Source organism: Octopus bimaculoides, chromosome 4 (genome assembly GCF_046866305.1).
Source record: "Octopus bimaculoides isolate indiv1 chromosome 4, ASM4686630v1, whole genome shotgun sequence".
Lineage (NCBI taxonomy): Eukaryota > Metazoa > Mollusca > Cephalopoda > Octopoda > Octopodidae > Octopus > Octopus bimaculoides.
Window position 1 is genome coordinate 133,139,687 of NC_142931.1, and position 23,273 is coordinate 133,162,959.

Consider the following 23,273-nt stretch of genomic DNA (forward strand, 5'->3'; position numbering starts at 1 on the left):
TTGCATGTAACCTGATGGGGGCAAAAGTTTCCAAATATTTGCATTATCACACGGTGAGGGATTAGAGAGAGAGAGGGTAAAGAAAGGAGTCCGTGGATGTGTGTGTGTGTAATGAAATAAGTATAAGGTTTGTAAAGAAATATAATAGGGTATGTATTGAATGCGAAATAATGCTTGTAAGCATACACACAGATTGTGTAGCAATTTGCAAGTTGACAGCTCGGCATTTTGCCCGATCAATCCCCCAGCTGTGCATCGTGTATTTTATTCTCTTGATGTTGCGAGATACCAGGCCTTTGCGTTTCTTCTAGCAATAACGTCCTGTATTTCGAATGTTGTTATTGCGTGCTGTTGGTACTCTTCGCTTCACTGACTGCCTCTGTTCGACCCACCTCTCTCTCCCTCACCGTCTCCATCCATCCTTTCTTTCTTCCTTCCTTCCTTCCTTCCTTTCCCCCCCACCCTCACTGTTTAACTGATGCACGTCCAAGTGGTGGTGCCGGCAGTAGAATAACGGCTGTCCGCCTTACTGCGTGCATGCGCTGTATTCTGTAGTTTGTGCTTCTCTCTCCGGCTCTGCTGCGAGTGTATGTTAATCAAGTAGAGGAGGAAGTAGTAATGATTTATTCTAATCACATCACAATGCTCCAGTTGGTAAAGTTGTAGAAGTGGTTTACGTCTTGTTGAAACTATTTCTCTTCAAATTTACTGCTTCTCGGCCACCTAGCAAGTGTGAGTGTACGTAGCTTGTAAGTAAATAGTACCGTAGTTCGAGAACTTCATTCAGTGAGCTGCGGAAACTTGCTTGTAAGTAAGCTGGCCAACTCGGTAGAAAACAGTCGGTAGTAGTAGTAGCAGCGGTGGTGCTAGTAGTAGTAATAGTAGTAATCTTCTCAACTGCCCGCCCTGTGCAGCATGGCTGCAGGTTTTCGGGCTACGATTCCAGCCAATGCTTGTAGCAGGACGAATTACTCTCGGACAGCTGGCATACTACGCGCTATTATATTTAATTTAGCCACTAACGACGGATTTATAACTTGCAGTCGCTAAACCAAGCCGCCTGATCACATTAGTCAAATCAGTGCAAAGCAGCGGAACTAACACCACAAAGCGCTGGTTAGCTTATTGTTTGTTTGTTTTTTTCAATATACATACATACATACATATATATATAGATATATATATTTATATATATGGTATGTAATGAATATTCATGTATTCTGAAACCTACATCATACAAGACTTACCTGAACAGGAGTTAGGCCCAACGTGTTGAAAAATGCGAAAACGCAGTAATTTCGATAAAGTAAGTTTGTGATAATTTTATTCTTTTAGTTTTATTTAATATACCTTCCATGTGGGTCTTCATTCTTGCAGAGGTAGAGAGCTGAGTAACGGTTAAAAACAACATTGGGGTGTGAATGTGTGTGTGCGCCAGAGATAGTGAGGGTTGGAGAGTCTCTGTGTACGTAGCAGGCTAAAAAAAAATGTTTAGCGATCCAGTGTACTTTTACTGACTAAATACATGCAATTGATTAAAAATTCTGGTTTTAATTCTAAACAAAACTTCATCTGAGGTAGGTAATATCTTAGGTTTATTTTTTTTTAATCCCAATTTTTCATTTCTTCTTCATAATTGCGGCAATTTTCCAGCTGTTTCGTCTATCGAAGCACCCTTCGCTAAACAACTTTTTACAACCGCTGTACTGACTTACAAGTATGGCTGGCACCATGTTTATCTATTAATGTTTGATTCGCTTCAATCAGACCAATTTCTACCGTGATACACGTATGCCTATCTTTACCTTACTCAATAAATTTTTTTTTAATTGGTTATAATTAGAGTAATTAATTATACATTTCCGTTTCTTGAGGGCCTGTTTGATTCTCAGTCCATTAACATAACATCAGATATTAAATTTATAAAAAAAAAAAGCAGCTTAAATCGTTTAGTAATATGCAAGTGATAAAGTAATAGTTTATGAACGGTATTAATTTTTTTTGAACTTTTAATCTAATTCTTTGTCCAGGCAAAAACTTTGCTATTTTTGCTTTCTTAAATGTGCATTAAACTTTAGCGCTTTGGTATTGCTTTTTTTCTTCTTGTATTTATTTATCATTTTCAGTGACTAAGTGAAATGTGCTCATCATTACTGCTTATTTATCCAATTGTTATGAAATTTTAAATCTTAAAATTACATCATTGTTTAAACTTTCTGATCTAACATCACTTACAACTTTGTTGTTAAAAACTTTTTGCTTTGTTACTTTTTCGTTCTAAACTGATAATAGCTGTTAAAAATGCAACCTTCGGCTCCTTTGCCTATCACCCTCCCTTTCCGCAGTTTGTGTCCAACATGTTGGTTAGAACATAGTCTCTAACCTGTTGAATGTAAAGCACGTGCGTTATGTTTGGACATGTGCATAAAGTATTTATATAACCTCTCAACGTCACAGACCACATGGTGATTACGTCATCGTGGCATTCCCCCATTCACTTACAGCCTCTCCGATGTTGATACCGCTACTTCGTAAAGCAACAATTTAACTTAACCCACCCCCCTCAAACTGCTTCCCTTCAATCATCACTCCGAGTCCTGTCGGGGCTTTCCCCCCCCCTCTTTTGTTTTCCTTATTAAAAACAGTTACCTACTTTTCGATGTGCCTACATTCTTTCATTTATAACCAATAGTTATCATTCTAACATTATCGATCATGTTTCTAGTTAGTCAAGAAATTCAATATATTTCTAAGTTCCTTCTAAACATTTTTTTTTTAAGCTTGCGTCGTTGGTTCTTTAGCAATTACTTTCTAATTTGTTATATATATAGAAACGTTATTTAATGATAGAGACGTGCATGTATATATAACTACGTTCAACAGAACCATTAACTTGTTCGTTTATAAAAATAACCCCAAGCCATTTAATGCTGTTTCGTCAAGTACAGAAGAATATATTATTGCGTCCTGTGTGTGTGTGTGTGTGTGTCCCGAAATTGTCAATATAAAACCCATTTTAATCTAAGGGAAATAACTCCATTTTATGCCATGTTTTTGTTTTCTTTTTCTTTTCAGTACCATTATATATATATATATATATATATATATATATATATATATGATATATTATATCTTTGTATAATTTAGTTTAATTTTTATTCTTAATAATCTCTGTGGTATTATCTTAATAGTTATCACTATTCACTATGTTTGTGGCTCTGGGAGCTAATTGAGAGCAAGTCCCAATAACATTTATATACAAATAGCCATGGTTTAATTATACTAAATTCATCTTGAGTTTGATTCAACAAAAGTTTTAATAAGTCTTGTATATCCTCCCTACCAGTTCCGAGTAATAATAGACAGACATATTCTCTTGCATGGTAATATAAGTATGTAGGGATGTAGCTTAAGGGAGATAAATAAAGTCTCTTAGTCAGCAGTTATTACTGCTTGAACTATAATGTTAACTGATACTGCAAATCTAATTTGGTCATTTGGGTTGTATCACTTTTTTTGGTTTTTTTAAATCGGAAATATATGACAACTTATTCAACGGCAATCCTCGAGAGTTTTTTCTCTTTTTGTAATCAGTTTTCTAAATTAAAATTTAGTTTTAACCATTGAATTTTAATATCTCTTTTGTGTGAGTGTGTATTCTTGTTAGTCTACATTACATGCGCAAAGTACTGCAATGTTTAATCACTTAGCATCCAGTGTATTTTTTTCTAACGCGATTGTTTTTCGTTGAATTCTCCGTTTATTAATAAAATTGCTTTATCAACTATATTCTACATCATCAACGTGTAGCCGTCGTCCACATTCCACTGCGATTCTCATAGCTATTAACTATTACATTGTCGAATTGTTCACAATATCTTTATAATTAATTGTTACATATAGACAAACTCATGTCAAATATGTAGATGGTTTTAAAATATATAAAACTAGAGTAGCAGAGACAAGAGGTGGACATTGCAGTAATGGCTAGTATAGTCCTCAATGAAGCCATGCGTACCATCTCGCTATTCCACTGTTGTTTCAATAAATTTAATATCAAAAATAAGACAAAGGGCTGTAAATGCCAGTGGTTAAAAAGTACGATTAATAGATAACACTGATAGTTTGTTTTACTGATCTCGTTAGAACAACACAGACTTGGCGTGCAACAAGCAAAAGAATCTACTACAGTGACATCCAAGAGTAGAAAGCGCCCCCTACTTCTCGGGCGCAAAAGTCGCACCATCTGGTCTTTTGGTAGGAGGTAAAACCGACTGGCTCCAGAACAGATTTATTCATTGAGATAAATGAACAACGTTTCATTATTCTGTGGATCTTGCAAGTGCTTTCGAAAACAATTGGCATTTAAAAAATGGCAGGGAAAGTTCATGTAATTTCAGCATAACTACAGATTGGTGCCTCCCACCAATTCGTTTTCTCATAACTTTTTGAAAAAAAAAAACGTAATTTTTTAAATAAAATTTTGTGCAGACCTGGTGTAGATTTGTGATTATGCTGATGAAATTTATAGAAAAAGGAAATTGTTTTTTTGGTGGTGGTGGTGGTGGTGGTGGTGAGGGGACTTTCGGATAATTCGTCCCAACTCCCTCTCCCTATTTCGTTAACCACCAGTTTCTGTAACCTAAGCACTTTTTTCTTTTTTTTTTTTCTTTAGATTTATATTTCTAAATCATCGGCATTACATAATCTACACTCAAAAACCAAGTTTTTGCAAATTGTCGTTTAAAAATATGAATTTTATTGAGAGTTAGGAGGAAACAACCAGGAGATGCAAGTCAAAAGTTATTGTCATTCCAACGGCATTTGCATGAAGCATAGATATAGGTACACAATCTTAATGGCACTTTTTTCATAATTTGTAACCATTCAATAAATTGTCAGTGTTACAAATCAACACTACATGTGTGGATAATATAAAGCATTTCACCTGTTGATTAGTTATTTTTTAACAATCTAATTTTGATGTTAACAAAATAGCATCCCATTCTTTCCTTAGTACTTTTTGTCTGAAAGCATCTTGTTCAGATTTGGCAACTCCTGTCAATGCAAAAGAGGATGTGGTTCACTAAGTCCAAGAAGAATGGGCTAATGCCAAGAAACAGGGCATTAGATTTTTCTACAGATGTTGAGACCCAGTCTACCATTATTCAGTGTTAAAGAGATTTTTATCGAGACAAGGTAGAAACTTCTTTACCTCTTTAGGTAGAGGCATGTCTGTGCAGTTAAATTGATTTCCAAACTCATGGTTTTGGATTCTTGGTCAAGGTGCCATGTTGTGACTGCATGACACCTTGTGCCTTCTATTACAGCCCTAGGCAGACCAAAGCCTTGTAGTTGAATGTGGAAACTGAAAAAAGCTTAGTGTGTGTGTGTGTGTATATATATATATATATATATATATATATATATATATATATTAATATTTAGCAGAGGCAACAGAGTGGCTTGTGGTCCAAGAATTTCATGCATTACCACTTATAACTTTGATAAGTGCCAGTGCACGAAACTCTCGGACCTTAAATCACTTTGTTGCTTCTGCTGAATATTAATGAAATGTCCATATATTCATATTTTGAGTTCTGTTTTTCTCGTTTGCATCACCATGCCTACATGTGTGTGTGTGCACATGCTGGCAGCTCTTCACAGAAAAGCCATCCAGCTTTGAAACTCACACAGATTCCATACAACATATTCAAAGTGGAGGTACAACTGATGGTAGTGTGTGATATGTATGTTGGCCTGGTAGAACAAACAGGATAAATAGAGCTCAGTACATGAGTATTATATATTTATTTTTAATCAGCAGAAAATACAAAGTGACACAAGGGTTGGTAGTTTGATGCATGCTGCTTAACCACTCATGGATACACACACGCAGGGTTTTTGCTAACATGGAAAAAAAAACATGTTGAGTGAATGAATATTTGTGTGTGTATATGTGGTTATGAGATCCAAGTTTGATCCCATTGAAAGGTATATTCTACTGCTGTCTTTCACTCAAGTGTTTTAAGAAAATGTGGACAAGTAGATCTCATGGGTATACCATACCAGTATATAACTTTATATAATGTGCATGTACAGGAGTCTTTGAAAGTTATTGCTTAAATTTAAATGAATGAGTGATTCACTTGAGTGGCCGAGACATACTCATTTGACAATATTTTCAGGAGAGTCCAATGTGTGCATGAATATATGTTGGAGTCATCATCATCATATGTTTATTATGTGTGTACTTAGGTAGCAAAAGAAACTTAGGAAAATGACTCTTGCTCTTTGAGTCATTTTAATTTTTTATGCCAATTAAAAGAATATATTCATGTATTGAGTTCTCTTTCTCCTGGTTGTTTTCCCCCAAACACATCATCTCTTTTTGGGTGTATGTGTGTGTATATATAGATATAATGGGCATGTATATTTTGTCTTTATTTCCATGCATTTCATAGTTTTTAAGTGTCAGTTTCTTTATCATTATATGCTGAAAGTGTTTAACCTTTAGCATTTGAACTGGCCATATCTGACACAAACATTCCACTTGTTTTATATTCAAACTGGCCAGATCCAGCCTCTCACATCTACTCTATGATGTCATTCTGAAAAGAAACGAGAAACTACATCATCAAAATCTTAAAGCAGTAAGATAATGCATGATTAATTCAAAGCAATATGCATAAGTAAGCATTAAATTTGACCGAGTAATCTGAACATGAGAGTTAAGCAGCAGGACCATTTTTAATGGGGCCCACATTCTGGTCAAAACTATATTTCTATTTTATTGCCAACATTTTTCTCTGAAGATTAGTGTTCTGGATATCTTTGATTACTCTCAATGTACATAGTATTTACCGAGGGACCCCTAATATAACTTTATCTAAACATGAGTTACATTCTAATTTATTTTCCTGGCTTTCTTTATTGCTAATTAATAAACAATTTGTTATTTATCCTGTAAAGTTAGTTACTTATGTTTGTTTGTATCAAAATTAACCAAAGAAATAAAGAAAATGTCTATTGTCTTCCAACATCCTTGCTCAATCCCTTTTCCATGCTGGTATGTGTGGGGTGAGTTGTCACAGTGTCTTGCCACTTGTTGGGCTCAGTACAAAACCACCTGTTATATACACACACCTGATGGGTGCTCTCTATATCACCAACCACTCTACAGCATAGATTCTTATCATGTCAGCAACGCTAGGAATGTTGTCTTGCTGCAGCACTAATGAGTTTCTACTACTTTGTGTCCTATTTCATTCAGAGTTAGTGCTCTCCTAGATAGTTGTGGCATGAGGGAGTTCATGTAATTTATATTCATGTAAAACTGTGGAATAAAAGAAATAGAAATAAACCATATTACATAGTTGAATTACATACAAGGGGCTTACATATCGGCTACATTTGATAATGTAGTTCTTTTTTACACTGGCTATGAAAAGTAGATGATGTGATAATGGACAGACTACATTTCATTAAAGTTTTGCAGGATTAGAGCTGACCAGGGAAGCTACACAAATTCATCATCTGGTTGCACTGCTTGCATGGATTCCTGTGACTCTATATTCAGTTTAGCTCTTCTGTTGCCTCTTTACAATCTGCCATGTTGCAGTCCCATAACTTAGCCGTATCCCTGGCAGGATGGCTGAATGGATGCTATGCATTGCCAAAGGGTAACATGTGACTATGCAGAACATGATCATCACTCCATGAGATATTTTCAAAATACCAGCATTCCCATAAAATCATAAAAATGTTTTTTTTTAATCCTAAACTAATTATCCCAAATTTGACTTGATTGTTTCATTAATGTTTTACTAATTGTATCATCTTTGTAATATTTCTAAATTTTCCGCTTTTTTCCCTTTCTCTCTCTTTTGTTTTTTAGCTGAAAATGGTCCACAGCTCATGTTGGATATTTCTCAATCATCTCCAATGGCTGGTTCCTTTGGATTGTTACATAACTAATACACCTGGTAAATATAAATTCGTTTTTTTCTTAAACACTCTTTTATGAATTAGGTAAAGTTTTTCACTTAGAACAGTGATTCTCAACTTGGCTTCATGTGACCCCCTTGTATATAAGATTTAGTGGGGCCCACATAAGCAAAATAGTAAATTGGGTTCACAGTAGTATTTTATGGGTTCAGGAACAAATTTTGCTTTATTTATATGAATATTTATTGCAAGAAACAACTAGGTTTCTTTCTCTGACAGTTTACATAGTTCAGTCTATGCAAGTTAATGTGTGATAAACAAAGTAGGAATTTTGAAAGAAGTATCTATAAAACTTGTCTTTAAACATCAAATGGCTAGTGAGGGTGAGGTAGGGATGTCCAGCAGCGTAAAAGAGTAATCAGAGGGATCCACTGACTTAGAATATTTAATTTTCTTCACCTGTAAATTAAGCAATTTTATCAATTCAGTGAATATTCCAATTATTTGCAGCTTGAAGAGTTAGGTTTTTTTTTCTTTTTCTATTTACATTTTTATCATATAACTTTATTTTCTCTAATTAAGCTAATCAAAATTGACATTTTTTTGTTAGCCTAAGAATATTTCTTTAGATGTTCATGAACCTTTAGTAACATCATCGCCTTTATATCTGGTTTTCTATGCCCATATGAGTTAAACAGGTCTCCCCTCCAGCACAATATCTTGCCACTTATCATGGTCGCTTACCATCTCCATGAAATTCTGCATCCTGAGATCAGCTTTAATCACTTGTCAGTATTTTCATACCTTCCACTTGTACCATTTGCCCAAATGTCATCGCCTGTGTGCCTCATATATCTATACCAGTGCAACTACCTCTCTTGTACACCTTATTTGATTCCTCTTACACCATTTTTTTCTCTTACTTCATTTGTGCTCTATAGTTCATGCACACTTACATATCACGTGGAGCATGCTTGCTACATTTATTTCCAGGCTTTGTGTCTCCTTCCACAGTAAGTGCCTTATTACCATGCAACATCGCTTCATAGACAAATGTCAGACAATATAGTCTTGGTGAGAGAATCCCTTTGTAGTCAACAGCTAGTAACTCCCTAAACTTTTCCCATCCCATTCTTACTGTTGCTACTGAGATTTCAGAACACCCACCTTCACTATTGATAAGGTTACCCAAGTAACATCTTTGGCACCTTCCAAGACTTTACAAGAACTTTGTTGGTGCTCTGACTGCTAACTATTCTTGATGATTACTCACATAGGCAGTCTTATCTCCATATCAGCTTACCCTGTCGTTTCACTCCTGTGCACCAATAGTTTACATTGTGTGCATGAACAGAATTCCTACCTACTGTTTTTCTGGTTATTGGACATGGCTATAGAATTCTGTCTCTCTTCCTCTCAAATTAATTTACTCGTTGTGGACCTCCTCAACAAGATCTACGAATACATCCACACATGTGCTCTCACTATGTCATAAGTAGCATGGATGTAATATTGCTACATCCATCCATGAGATAGACTTTTGCTTCTGAGAAAATGTGTGGAGTTTTGTGATAGTAATGTGATGTTCAACAATGTCATTGTTGATGAACCAGGTTGCCTCCTAGCTCTCACTTTTACCAAAGAATAGTGTACAACTGGACACAAACTTAAAACGTTTTTCCTAGGTTTACTATTAGGTCTCTCAAATCTAAGTTTTATTTCCATGTTAGGAATTTCTTCTCTGTGTCTGAGACAAATTCAGCCATGAGAACTTGGACATGAGCTTGCATTATCTGATTTTTCTACTCTTTTATGTCCTGGAGAACTATAATAAACAGGTGGGGATGAGTACCAAGACTTTTTCTGTTCCTTTCTTGGTCCATTAGTTTGATGATTCTGTAGTAACTGCTTTCTAGAGCAGTGCCTTTGTACTTGTCATGCGTTAATGATGACACTGCTATGCTAGTACGTCCTTACATATGCTCTACTTCAGATATTTTCACCATCCCAGTAATTATTTCTGTTGTCCAGCTGCTTGTCAGGGCATCATATCTTCGACCCTTTAGCATTCAGATTACCTTGTCAAATGTAATGCTTATATTCATGTTGTTTTGAATTAATCATGCATTATCTCAAGGTTTCGAGATTTTCATAATGTGATTGTTCATTTTTAGAATGACATTGTAGGTTAAGTGTGAGGGGCTGGATATGGCCAGTTTGAATGTTAAAGTATTAATCAAGTTTTCAAGTATGCATTTATTAGGAATTGTCCCTTGGTGTAGTTCCTCTCTCCCATGCATTCTCCACTTTCAGGAACCTCTCATAATACCATTTCCAAGCATCTTCTTATGTTAGTGAGGATAAGTGAGCTACTCATGATCGTGTTGGCACACAGCTTTGCAATCATAAGTACCTCTGATCCTGTCACCATAGAATATTGCTTACCTTCTGCTTCTTTCTGTTTCATATACCTAACACCTTCACTTCTGATATTATTTATTGTTCCCTCTAATCTTTCCAGACCTGTCTCTTCACTGTTATGGCTTCAACTACTGTACCAATCCACTACTATGTCACATACCTGTGTGTCTGGTAACCTTACCCCAGTCACGGATCTAACTTGTGTAGTATGGGGTTTAGGTCGTTTATGTCTATCTATGCTTGTGTGTATAATTTAACACAGGCAACTGAACCTCAGCTTCAACATGTGGCCAGTATTATTTGAGTATACAAATCTATACAAAACTAATGGTTGTTACAAGGTAGCTTTCTTTGTCATTTGTCAGCATGGGTGTTCATGGTATTTGGGGACCTCCAAGTTATGGGAGGGGAGGTAACTCTCAAGGAATTAGGCATCAAGAAAAAATATTCAGATGCATGTACTTTATGCACATTGATGCACACACACATCTGCATGTGTGCTCACAAGTGTAGGCTAATACAGGCATATATACAGAAAATCTATACATATACTTATGATATCCATGTGCAATTACTAAATGCTGTATGCAATAAATTACTGAAATTTTGTTTGCAATCCAGTGGTAATTGTTAGTAGGCTCAAAGGGAAGGGGAAATAATTTACCAAAATTAAGAATTTTTAAAGTTAATCCTCATGCTTTAAGGAAAGGGCTGTCTGATCTTTGTGGGCAAGGGAAAATACAGACATAGTACAAGGCTGATGAGGTCAAACAAACTGAAACTTAATTAGTTGAACCTGCTATTTAGTAGTTTTTACCTAGCAAAGAAATGAATATGATTTTTTCTATAAGGAAAATTTGGATAATTAAATTAAAGCACTAAGTGGGGAAATAACTCAAAAGGAGTCCAATGGTATGAATTTTACAATTGAGTTAAACTGCAATATGCTTGAGTGGTGTATGAAATACTTAATTCATTGATGTCTTTCTAAGCTTACAAAAGGAAATTAGTCTAATGGCAATTGTTAGTAACATGCAAGGGGAGGGGGGAATTTCAAAATTTAAAGAGTCAATTTGGTAAAGGGACATTGGTTTCTGCTTGTAGGCAAGGGACAATTATTGACATATATGTTTTAGATTTCACTTATTATTAAGAACCACATACATAACATCAATCATCTGATCAAAGATTATCAGAAGTTAAAATCTATCATTGTGCAGAATTTGTTGGAAGATCTATGCATAACAAAAAAAAAAAAAAAAATGGGAAAGGAAACTACCTCTGCCTGGTGGAGGATAATCTGCTGGGCAACACAGAAGACACCATACCATCTACACATTTCACAATATGACTGGAAATCATCTTCATACTACCAAGATAGAAGATTCAAGAAATATCAGCAGAAACAATGTACATTATCTCAGAATCACTGATGACATTATATAGATAACAAGATAGTCTAGAAGAGACAGAAAATGCTGAGAAAGAGAATTGTGTAATGCAAGAAAGACCTCCAGACTGAAGATACAAATAATGGAAAAAAATGAAGTAATAGAATTAGTTGAAAATAACATATATAAAAGAATAAGTGCGAAGTGAGCAATAACAGAAAAAGACATTGGAGAAGAGATTATTGCCAGAACAAGTACAGCAGGGTTACGAGGTCAAACCTTCCAGTCTATCCCAACAGAAAAATCTTTTGGGGTTTGGCATATTGACTGGTATTTTTATTGCTGTAAATAAAAGAAAATGGGACATGAGCAGCCATATCATTCAGAATAATAGATTAATTGTTGGTTAAAATTCATGGAATGGTGACCAATGACAGAAATGAAAAAATAAGGAAATCCACAAACGAGATGGCATGACAAAATGGGTCACACAGAAAAAAAAACTGCTAAATTTTACAATGTTGTTTCTGCAGCAATACAATCATCCATCTACGTAGTAGTCTTTGTTACAAAGTCTAATGGTTTTCAGGTCTGCTGCTTGATGTCAAATCTCTTGTCCTTCAGAATAAAAATTGACAAGAGTAAAACTAATTGTTAATCGGCCCCTTTAAACTAAATTTTCTTTATGATGTAATGCATTAACTTATTGAGTGGATTTTGTAATCTCTCTATGACAGTCATTATTGCTTAATATGAAAATGTAGATTACTTAATAATTGTGTAGCAACAGTTTACAGTATATCTGGCAGTTATTTTTGGTATAGATCAGATAAAACTGCATCTTAATTATTACGCACTTAGAACTTGTTGGGAAAATACTGTTACTTGCTTGTATTCTGATGTCATAACATGATGCATACCTATTAAGATGATGCAACAATACAGAGAAATGTTGTAAAGTAAATGATGTATTCATCACCTTTTACAAATGCCAAATTTTATATAAACTTTGATGGCTTCGACCTACCTTTTAAATATTTTACACAGCTTATTTTTTTTTGTGGATTGGAACATTTTGAAAAGGGCAAAAACCAATCAAGTGTGTGTGCATACATTCAAACACACACATTTATTATTATCCGTAACCTGCTGATAGCTGAATGTGGCTGTTTATATGGAATGCTAATAGCCATATCAGAAGTTTTGGTAATGAATTATCTCCACCACTAGTTATTGTGTTCATTCACTGTTGTTCAATAGTTGAGATCAATTGGGTCTTGAATGAGTTTTTGCTAAAGCCAGTATGTGTTGTGTTATTCATGTCTGAAGCATTTACTCTATAAATCAGATCCCACTCAAGCCAGTTATGGTTGAGGAAACAATTGCTTCTTTCTACAGTTGCAATCTTGCTGATATTATTTGGTCTAATATTTCTAGCTACTTTATTGTAATTGAATATCTTGGCCCTTATATTATGTAAACAACCATAACTTCAACAGAACTCTTATTATAGATTCTGTCTGTGAAATGCAGGAAGTAAGTTTTTATTGAGACTAAGAGACACCTAACTGCATTTGTATCCATGTTCATGCTGCATAGTGGTACAAGCAGTGTCATTTTCTTGTTCTAACATTTAGTGAGTTTAGCTAAAGGTGTTTTTAAATAATGTATTTTGTTCCACAAACCAGATCTTCTCAATGCACTCTGATATTTCATCATGACACCATTTGTCCTGACTAAAGTGTTACCTGTCAGTGTTAAGAGTTTCTGCTTTTCCAGTACAGGGTTTCCTTCATTGTATGAATTTCTACTTTGCCCTCATAAACAAGTTACCTTCAGTATAATATAACTAAAAGAGAATAAATACTGTTTAAAGGATATTAACCATTTAGCATTTAAACTGGCCATATCTGGCCAAAATATTCTACCTGTTTTTTTTTTTGTTTTTTTTTTTAATTCAAATCATCCAGATCCAACCTCTCATACTTACTATACAATGTCATTCTAAACATAAACAATCACATCATCAAAATCTCAGTTATAAGATGATGTGTGACTAATCCAAAATAATGTAAATTAATAACCATTACATTTGACAGAGTAATCTCAATGCTAAAGAATTTTAAACATGATAAAATGAAGCTTAGTGTTACCAAAAATATGTGAATAATAAATATAGTTAATTAATAAAAACAGTAACACTACCAGGACATTATTGTGAAGCTAATTATATACGATAATTAATAATAATAATAAATGTGCAATTAATATATGCAATAATAATCAAATCAACTACTAGATGAGCAATCATAGACAATGCTAATAATGTTAAGTATGAAGTGAATTAATTTGTAGCAACATCAGTAATAATTAACTGAACTTTTCTTGTATGATCTAAGTCTTTTTCGATGTGTGTGTGTTGAAAGAAAGAAGGAATATGGAGTAAGGGAAATAGTTCTGGATGGGAGAAAAGCGATAGAAACACATAAGTATACTGTTGCATTTGCCTGGCATTGCTCAGTGTACATGTGTGTGTGTGTATAACTTCAGGCTGCTTTTAGGAGACTGTGTTTAGTTGTTTCAAAGCTCATAACTAAGGTAAATGAAAAGATAGAAGCACGAAACTTTGTTTGCTTATTTATCATAACATAAGGAAAGATGTTACTCAATATGTCTACCACCAGCAGCTATAATCGATTGCAGATGGCTGGGTCATACCCTCATTACCTCATCCAGATTGTTAGATCTGAATGCCTCTAAAGGTACTCTTCAGAGTACCAGTGCTGCTGTGAGGTGTTATATTAGGCTTGTCCTCAGTGAATCCCACCCATTCACACACATTCAAAAGTCACACGATTTCAGATCTTGTAGATTGAAAGGCCAGACCTCTTTGAAAACGGACTGGAATTTTTTTCTTTCAAATTATTCCGCTCGAGCTTTGAAACCTGTGCTAGTGCAGTGCAGTCTATGAGAAACATAACCTCGTTCAGGCTATGTTTGGTAATCCATGGCATAAAACTTTAATCAAAAATGTTCAAACACTCAGTTGTATTGATGTGAAAAATGCTTCGATGAAATGAGGTGGCTTCACATGCTTGTTGCTCGCAATAGCTCCAAACTTCATCACCAGGGCCAGATTCTCTTTTTGCACAGTAGGAACTTCAGAAAGTTTGAAAGAAGTAACCCACAGTTGTGGTGGTGATTTCTGGTTGACAAATTCTTTCTCTCTCATCAATTTGTTTTTTTCCTTTTTGTTAGCTGGTGTTTTGATCTGCTATAACAGATGATTTTAAACCAGCTAGAAAGGTGCAAACATGCTTGCAGTCACTGCAAGTATTGTGAAGTGAACAGAACATTTGTAGTATTAGCATGAGAGTATGATAAAGTATTGCCTTTCTATGCTCAGTATAAGTGGAGGCGCAATGGCCCAGTGGTTAGGGCAGCGGACTCGCGGTTTTGATTCCCAGACCAGGCGTTGAGTGTTTATTGAGCGAAAACACCTAAAGCTCCATGAGGCTCCAGCAGGGGCAGTGGCGACCCCTGTTGCACTCTTTTGCCTCAACTTTCTCTCACTCTTTCTTCCTGTTTCTTGAGTTACATTGCGATGGACTGGCGTCCCATCCAACTGGGGGGGAACATATATGCCATAGAAACTGGGAAACCAGGCCTATGAGCCTGGTTAGGCTTTAGAAAGGTGCATAAATTTAAAAAATGCTCAGTATGAACAATGACATCGCAAAGACCACACCTGGTATTGTTATTTTCAGCAATAACATTTCACTGCAACGATTCCGTAAACACTAGTGCAATCTGTTGCAGTGTTTAATAAAAGAAACTTGTTGCTAATACTTTAGTCGTGTCACATGCAAAACATTAACTCCTTATTTACAATACATGTTTATCAATACATAACATTTTAAAAATTGTCCCATAATTTAAAGTAGCTGCATATTTTTTTTCATAATTAAAATATCTTTGGCCATTTAGACTAGTTAGTGCTATTGTGTTTAAGGAAAGTATTTATATAGTAAAGGTAAGGCTTAAATACACAGACAAACAGGTTCCCACACCATCCCACAAAAATATTTTTCTTACCTGTGGTTGGCGTTAGGAAGGGCATCCAGCTGTAGAAACTCTGCCAAATCAGATTGGAGCCTGGTGTAGCCTTCTGGTTTCACCAGTCCTCAGTCAAATCGTCCAACCCATGCTAGCATGGAAAGCAGACGTTAAACGATGATGATGATGATGATTTCAACAACAATAACCCACAAATATGGGGTTCGCTTCTTAAACTTCAAAGAAATTTTTGAAGTTTTAAGTGCCAAGATTCTGAACAACGACTTTTCTTTGTCAATTATATAATTCCTCACATTCTACAAATGACTATCTTCTCCTACATTCACATTTCTGACTTCTTTCCTCTATGTCAGTTATTTCATCCATATTGAATTTTCATTCCCCATATTCTGTTTTAATTCTTCTAAATGTTTATTTTTAAATACACAGAAACAATGACGTAATTTTGTTATTTCTTATCTCTTCCTGGTTCTTGCTCTTCTACATATTCCATCCACTTGAAATTCTCAGTACTTTTTATAACTGACATCTTTCATATATATCATATGCCTGTACAAGTCTTTTATGTACATTACATCTGACTCCTCTTGTATCCAATTTTTCTCTCCGTTTATATGTGCTCTGGCAATCATACATAGTGATATTATGCATCCAGCAGAACAGGTTCAGCTTGTTTCTTTCTTGTAGTCGCATATCATTACTGAAGTTCCGCATTTTGCTACCATGCAGAATTGCTCTTAGTACTCATACAATCTTCTCTTCACTCTGAGAGCAAAATCTTTTGTTGCCAGCAGAGGTAACATCTCTCTGAATTTTTTCCACTTAAATCTTAGCTTGGTAACTGGTTTAAAAGAGCCGTGCAAACCATGTGCATAGATGCCACAATCAAAATTAGAATTAAAAATGAATTTAACAAAGAATTTAGCATACAGTTTTGTGTAGGTCAGAGTTTGGTTCTCACCCCTCTTACTACATTCCTCCAGGTCATAACAGAAGTTTAGGACTAGCTGCCTGAAAGAAACTACTTGAAGGTGCTGACCTAGTTCTTACAGTTAAATCAATATCTAGAGTCAAAAGGTGTTCTATGAATACAGAAGATGTGAAGTAGGATCTCAGAAGTGGTTAGCAGTGCAAGTACATGTGAAATAGATTCCTCCAGAAGGCTCTCATTTGATATCTCTTTATTACATAAGTGACCTAATTAGTAGAGGAGGTGGATTTTCTAAAAGCATAGTTGCCAATATAAGAATTGGGATAATTTACTCTTGTGGGTTTCTGAATGTTCCCTTCTAGGCAAAGGTTCTAATCTTTATTTACCAACAAACTGAGTTTGATCTTCATTTTCATACCATGTGTTGTCCTAAGTCAAGCAATACAGTGATGGCTTAACCCTTTTGTTACCATATTTCTGTTGAGATGCTCTGTGTTTCTTCAATTAATTTTAAATGTAACAAAGAAGTTAGTAAAATAACTTGGTTACCATTAAGCTAGTGTTAGGAACATAAATTGTGACTAAGGTGGAAGATTTGGTTTAGTGGAAGATTTTAATTCAGAACTTTTGAAAACAAGACATTTGTATTACAGAGTCAGAGGCGGTTTCAGGCAGGTTGGTATTGGAAGGGTTAAACATTGCTGCTCTACATGGTCTCATGACTTGTGTCTGTAGCAGTGTTACAATTTGGATGTATTTAATTCTTTTTATAAAGCTTTTAAAATGATTTAGTGTCACTGTTGATAAACTCCACATGCTTCAGTAGCTTCAAATGCATAGTGACCTCACAGTCAAACTAGCCAACAATGGTAGTGTTGTAGTTGCTTAGCAGACTGCCCTTTACCAGAAGAATATCCTGTCAGCTTAGCAATATAGATTACCTAAAGATCACACACTTCAAAACCCAGAAACTGCTATCTTATAAAAGTACTGGTTTTGAAGTGTGTGATCTCTTTCTCTGCATTCCCTTCCACTGTAGCTAACCCTCACCATCAGTGTAAGTCCTACTTCTACAATCTATTTTCTCCCTAAGTTGCACAAACCAACCATCCAGGTCACTTCATCTCTGCCTATAGTTAATTGTCCCACTGAACTTTCTTCTTTCTGTAGTGATAAACTCCTATCAACCTTTGCTCTCACCAAGTATACCAATCATGCCCTTAACTTTTGTAACTCCTCTTTCTACCCCACTAGACCTGTGCAACTCTTATTCACCATAGGTATAAAATCCTTGTACACTTTCATCCCCAGTGATAAAGAGCTCTTAAGTATTTCTTTTCCTCTACCCTTTACTTGGACCCAGCTCCACTTTTCTCTGATAAGTATTAAACAACAAACTACCAGGGGTGGCCATGGAGATTAAGATACTCTTAATTACACCAACCTTTTCGAGGTTCAGATCTTTGTTCATTTTATTGGATCTGCCCTTGAATTCTACACTTGTTAAGTAGTGACTGTAATGGCACCATTGCTTCAGCCAGAAACAAAATCTTTGCCTTCATTTGTTTCATCAACTATTTCCATCCATCTTTATAATTTTACCCTTACCATTTCCAATACTTTTGTTCCCTATAAAAATACTGATTCACATTCCTACCTTGACTTTTATTTCTTTCATCCTTCTCACACAAGGACCACTGCCCTTTTTGTCACAGTTTTTATGACTCCTTTGGATTTGTTGTAAAAACTTGGATTTTCTTTTCATGTCTAAGGAAATGCACCATATTTTCCTTGCATAAGGTTACCCTGTATCATTAGTGAACTCAAATCTTCAGGTTCTTAACAGAAACTCTTTTATCCTAAGGAGTTTTACTTTTCTACAGCTCTTTACATGTCTACACTTGCCTCTGCAACTGTCATTTCCTTTCCTCTGGACCCTCTTACTATCATTATCTTTGCTAATCCTCTCCTTTAAAAGGGACAAAAATATGTGTAACCTTTAAAACATTAAGCTTCTCTTGTAACCAAGCACTTTCAAATGCTTCCATTCTGTTTACTACACCTTTTTCATCATCAAAAGTATGTATATAATTGGCCCCCAAGTTTCGATTTTAGCATTTAGTGGCAGAAAGTGAATCTTATTTGTAATGAAATGTTTGTTGAAAACCTAGAAAGAGAAAGGCAGTTTATATGTAATTATGGGTATAAACTATTTGATATTGCTGTTATGATAATTTATTGAACTCAAAGGTATATGTGTCACTATGTGGGCGTGTCCAGCTAAGCATACATATTTCAAAATGTACAGATATTGTCTGAGAGATGTTCCACTCCTTTTTATACATCTCCAATAATTTTGGTCAAAATTCATTGAGAAATTGTAAGGTTGTTTCAGGATGTATGTAGTTTATGCACATGTCTGTATGTGTGCATATTTAAATAACAAATATTTACGCATCAACATAGCATATATACAGTAGATGTATTCTTTTATTAGTTTGTCATTTGACTGTGGCCATACTGGTGTACTGCCTTTTTAGTTGAACAAATCGATTCCAGAACTTATTCTTTGTTAGCTTATCTATCGGTCCCCTTTGCCAAACCACTAAGTCACAGGGGCATAAACACACCAACATCGGTTGTCAAGCGATGGTAGGGAGGACACACACACATATATGACAGGCTTTCAGTTTCTGTCTACCAAATTCCCTCACAAGGCTTTGGTTGGCCCTGAGGCTATAGCAGAAGAGACTGAACCCAGAACCAAGTGGTTGGGAAGCAAACTACTTACCACACAGCCACTCCTTTTCCAAAACTTTCAATGTGAAAAGGTAAACAATGTAACTACATTTGAATGTTCTCTCTGCTCACAGAAAAATAATTGGGATTGTTTTTATGAGTTGTTTCATAGATCATCAGTGGGGACATACCCTGATGTTTTGTCAACCATGAGAATTACTCTTCTAATGGTTAAATAATCTTGCGAGCAATTACAGTATGAAGATACATATTAGCCGTTCAAAGACACACAAAAACTTTTATTTTCACTTAAACATTTATTATTCGGTGTCAAAAATTTTTTTTTCACTCACTGTGGCCTGGTTGCTGCTACAGTTCCACTACACTTACTTTCAACACAATCTCAGATCAAATCAGTAGCCAGACTTGTTCATCTCTGAAAAATCCTTGCCATTTAGCATTCAGATTACTCTGTTATATGTAATGCTTATTTATTCACATTGTTTTCGAATTAATCATGCTTTATCTCAAAGCTTCAAAATGATGTGATTGTTTATTTTTAGAATGACATTGTAGGGTAAGTGTGAGAGATGAGAGCTAGTTGGTTTGAACATAAAACAGAATATTTGGAGCTTACATGGCCAGTTTAAATGCAAAAAGGTTAAAGATAATCCCAATAATCTTTCTCTGTACAAAAACTACATTCAAATGTACTTATTTATATTTTTCACAGTAAGTCTAAAGAAATGCAGATATGTCTACATGTTATGCATGCATGCACACACACACACACACAGAGGTCGACCTCCTGCTTTCTAGCTGATGATGATGATGATGATATGATACCTCTTTTAATTGTGACATAATTATGTGAGGACACTTAAATTTCCAGCAACCAATTAGCTTTTTTCACCGCCAAATCTTCTTGACACACATTTCTTTAATCACTAGTGACGTATCATGGACCAGAAACACTCTCCCTACATCTGACTATAATAGTATGGAGAGGCAAAATTTTAAAACTAAATCTAATCCTTTTAGGACCTTCTCTTTTAGTGAAGAGCAAATTATTTGATAACTTACTAAGCATGAAAGAGGAAAAGGTAAATCTATGCCCTTTAGTTATGTTTGAAGAGAGGCATTAGATTTTGTTTGAAACATTTACACCTTCACCTTATAGTTGAATGGCTGGAAGAGTGTTTCTAGCAAAAAAGTTCTTAATAATGTGAAAGCAACCTGCTAGGAATTTACTCCAAATTACCACTACTTCTACTACTTGCTTTTTTTTAATCCTGCAAAACAGATAATCCAGCAAAGGTCTGAAACCAAGAGTGCTGAAAAATTAATGGCGTACCTGTATAATGTGTGTGTTTGTGTTGTTGATATTGCACCGTCTAACTATTCTATTTTTATAACTGCAACCCTTTCTCCACTCTGCTAGCTCTTATCATAGACTGCTAAACTTTTCTGTGTAATTTTGTTTTTAAACAATTCTGACAACATCTAACAATTTCACTTCCTACAGCCCACCAACTACTTAATTCTTTTACCAATTCTGTTATCAGTTCATTGTTTTAACCATTCTTGTCAGCTCCTCCCCTCTTTACAGGTTAGGATTATTGGTTATCAATGTATATGTCCCTTTGTTCCTCATCTCCCACCTCATTTGGCTGGTCCTTACCATTTTAATTAATCTGTATCTCTCTGCTACTATTTTGATCACTCGTACAATTTCCACATGTTCTCACATCTCTTTTACTACTTACACCAGCTCGATCTTCTCTCTCTCCTTTTCATTCCTCAATATCAAAAACCTTCATTTTTTTTTCTCCCTCTCCAAAGAAAGATAAATATCCAAAACATGAAAGCCTCTCATCATGTATAAATGATATTCCACTGTTTGAACTATTTTGTATTACTTTTTGCTGAGGCAGAACATCACTAGTTTCTTCCAGTTCTACTTTATTACTTGGGATTAGTCAGTAATACTAGAGTTAATCTTTCAATATCAGCCCATCTGAGATTGCCCCTAGTTCTGTGGTACAAATTCCCTATTTTAAAGTGATCCAATTAAAATTACATGTTAATTTTATTTTCCAAACATCAGATTAATAATGACAAAGTTATTTCAATAAATTCATTGTTTTCAAAACTTACTGAAAGAAAGGCAGTCTATTTTAACAGAAATATGGTAACAAATGAGTTTAAAAGGATCTAATTCCAGTAATAATAAAATATCAAATATTTCATAGATAATTCCACTCATTATTAATAACAATTCTTTCATTTGTGCCTGAGTTGTGTGTTCTTTGCTACCCAGTTTTTATTGTATCCAAATTTACAATAATACCATGGTTGGGTGCGAAATTACTGCAGTGTTGCCCTTTACATGTTAACTTGTATGGTATGGTATGGTATAGTTGTTTAATAAACGAAGAAAAACGCCAGCAGCACAACTAGAAAGAAAGCTTGATTTCAGATAGTTGCTGCTACTGCTGCTGTTTGTAGAGCCAGCTGATAATGAATCACATCCCTAATGGTGCCCTTCCAAATACAAGAATCACATTCTATGAATATAACACAAACTTTTTTTTTGCAGTAGGAAGGAGTTGTTTTTTGGCAGCAACTAAGTTTACACACACGTGTGCGTGCACGTTTACCACACATACAGAGGAGAGGAAGCATTTTTCTTTTTCTTTTTTTTTTTAATCTTCACCAGAAATACAGCAATTCAAAAATAGCTCACTAGTATTTGTGCAAGCAGGTATATAATATGGCTTTTATTATTAACCAACATTAACACTTTAGTTATTAATGAAAATAATCATAAAATTTTTGTTTTGCTTCACATTTTGCCGTTTTAAGGGGAATTAAGCCATTTTACTATGGTTTTATGCTATTTTTATAATATTATTTATAGGCAAGGATTGTCTATAATTAAATTCCTTCATTCACATACAACTATATATATATTCTTTACTTGTTTCAGTCATTGGACTGCAGCCATTCTGGGTCACCACTTTGAAGGGTTTCTTAGAAATTCAGTTCAACCTCAATATATATTTTCTAAGTCTGGCACTTATTGAAGCACCAGAATGCAAATTTATAGTTAAATAAACCTACACTTGTATGTATGTATGTAATTATGCATGTGTGTATACATACACATATATATGTGTGTGTGTATTCACACACACACACACACATGACATTGGAGCTCAATGCAGTCCTCTGGCCAGTCAGATCTTATCAAGCCCAGGTCAGCTTAGAGCATGGATGTTAAATGATGATATATTGGGTTTCTGAACAGTTTCCATTACCATATTCACTCATGCGGTATTGGTTGACCTAAAACTATTGTAGGAGATACCTTCCCAAGGTGCTGCTGGGACCATGCAACTACAGAGCAAACTTCTTGGCCACATGGTCTTGCAGTGTTTATATTGCAAATAAAAAATAAAATAGAATGATGAAACATTGAAATATACCCATCTTTCATCATTTTAGAGTCTCAAAAGTAGGATCACATGTGATGTAAATAAACATTTGTATGACTTTATATATTTATTCTGGGAATAATTTTTGTAAATTTGAAGACCACAATTGGTTCTGACTGACTGGTCATAAGTTGGTCTCTAGACCTATGTAGCTTTGTTTTATATTTGTACATTCTTAAGGTACATTCTCAGTTAAAAGTCACACCGCATTCTGTATTATACTATTGTGCTGGCGTTAGTCAAAAATATCAAAGTGTCAAGCAGTCGTCT

At 35.0% G+C, this 23,273-nt stretch overlaps 1 protein-coding gene across 5 annotated transcripts in view; it reads left to right on the top strand.

Moving 5' to 3' along the window:
• The window catches only part of LOC106876440 (uncharacterized), a 195,197-nt gene that overhangs the window by 154,649 nt on the left and 17,275 nt on the right, over positions 1–23,273 (top strand). For 4 of the 5 annotated variants that reach the window (XM_014924998.3, XM_089351494.1, XM_089351493.1 and 1 more), the window contains one exon: positions 7,898–7,985. The gene's annotated coding sequence lies outside the window, so the exon portion shown is untranslated. Of the gene's footprint in view, positions 1,307–7,897; positions 7,986–23,273 lie in introns of all 5 variants that reach the window. The other variant, XM_014925008.3, reaches the window with a different exon arrangement.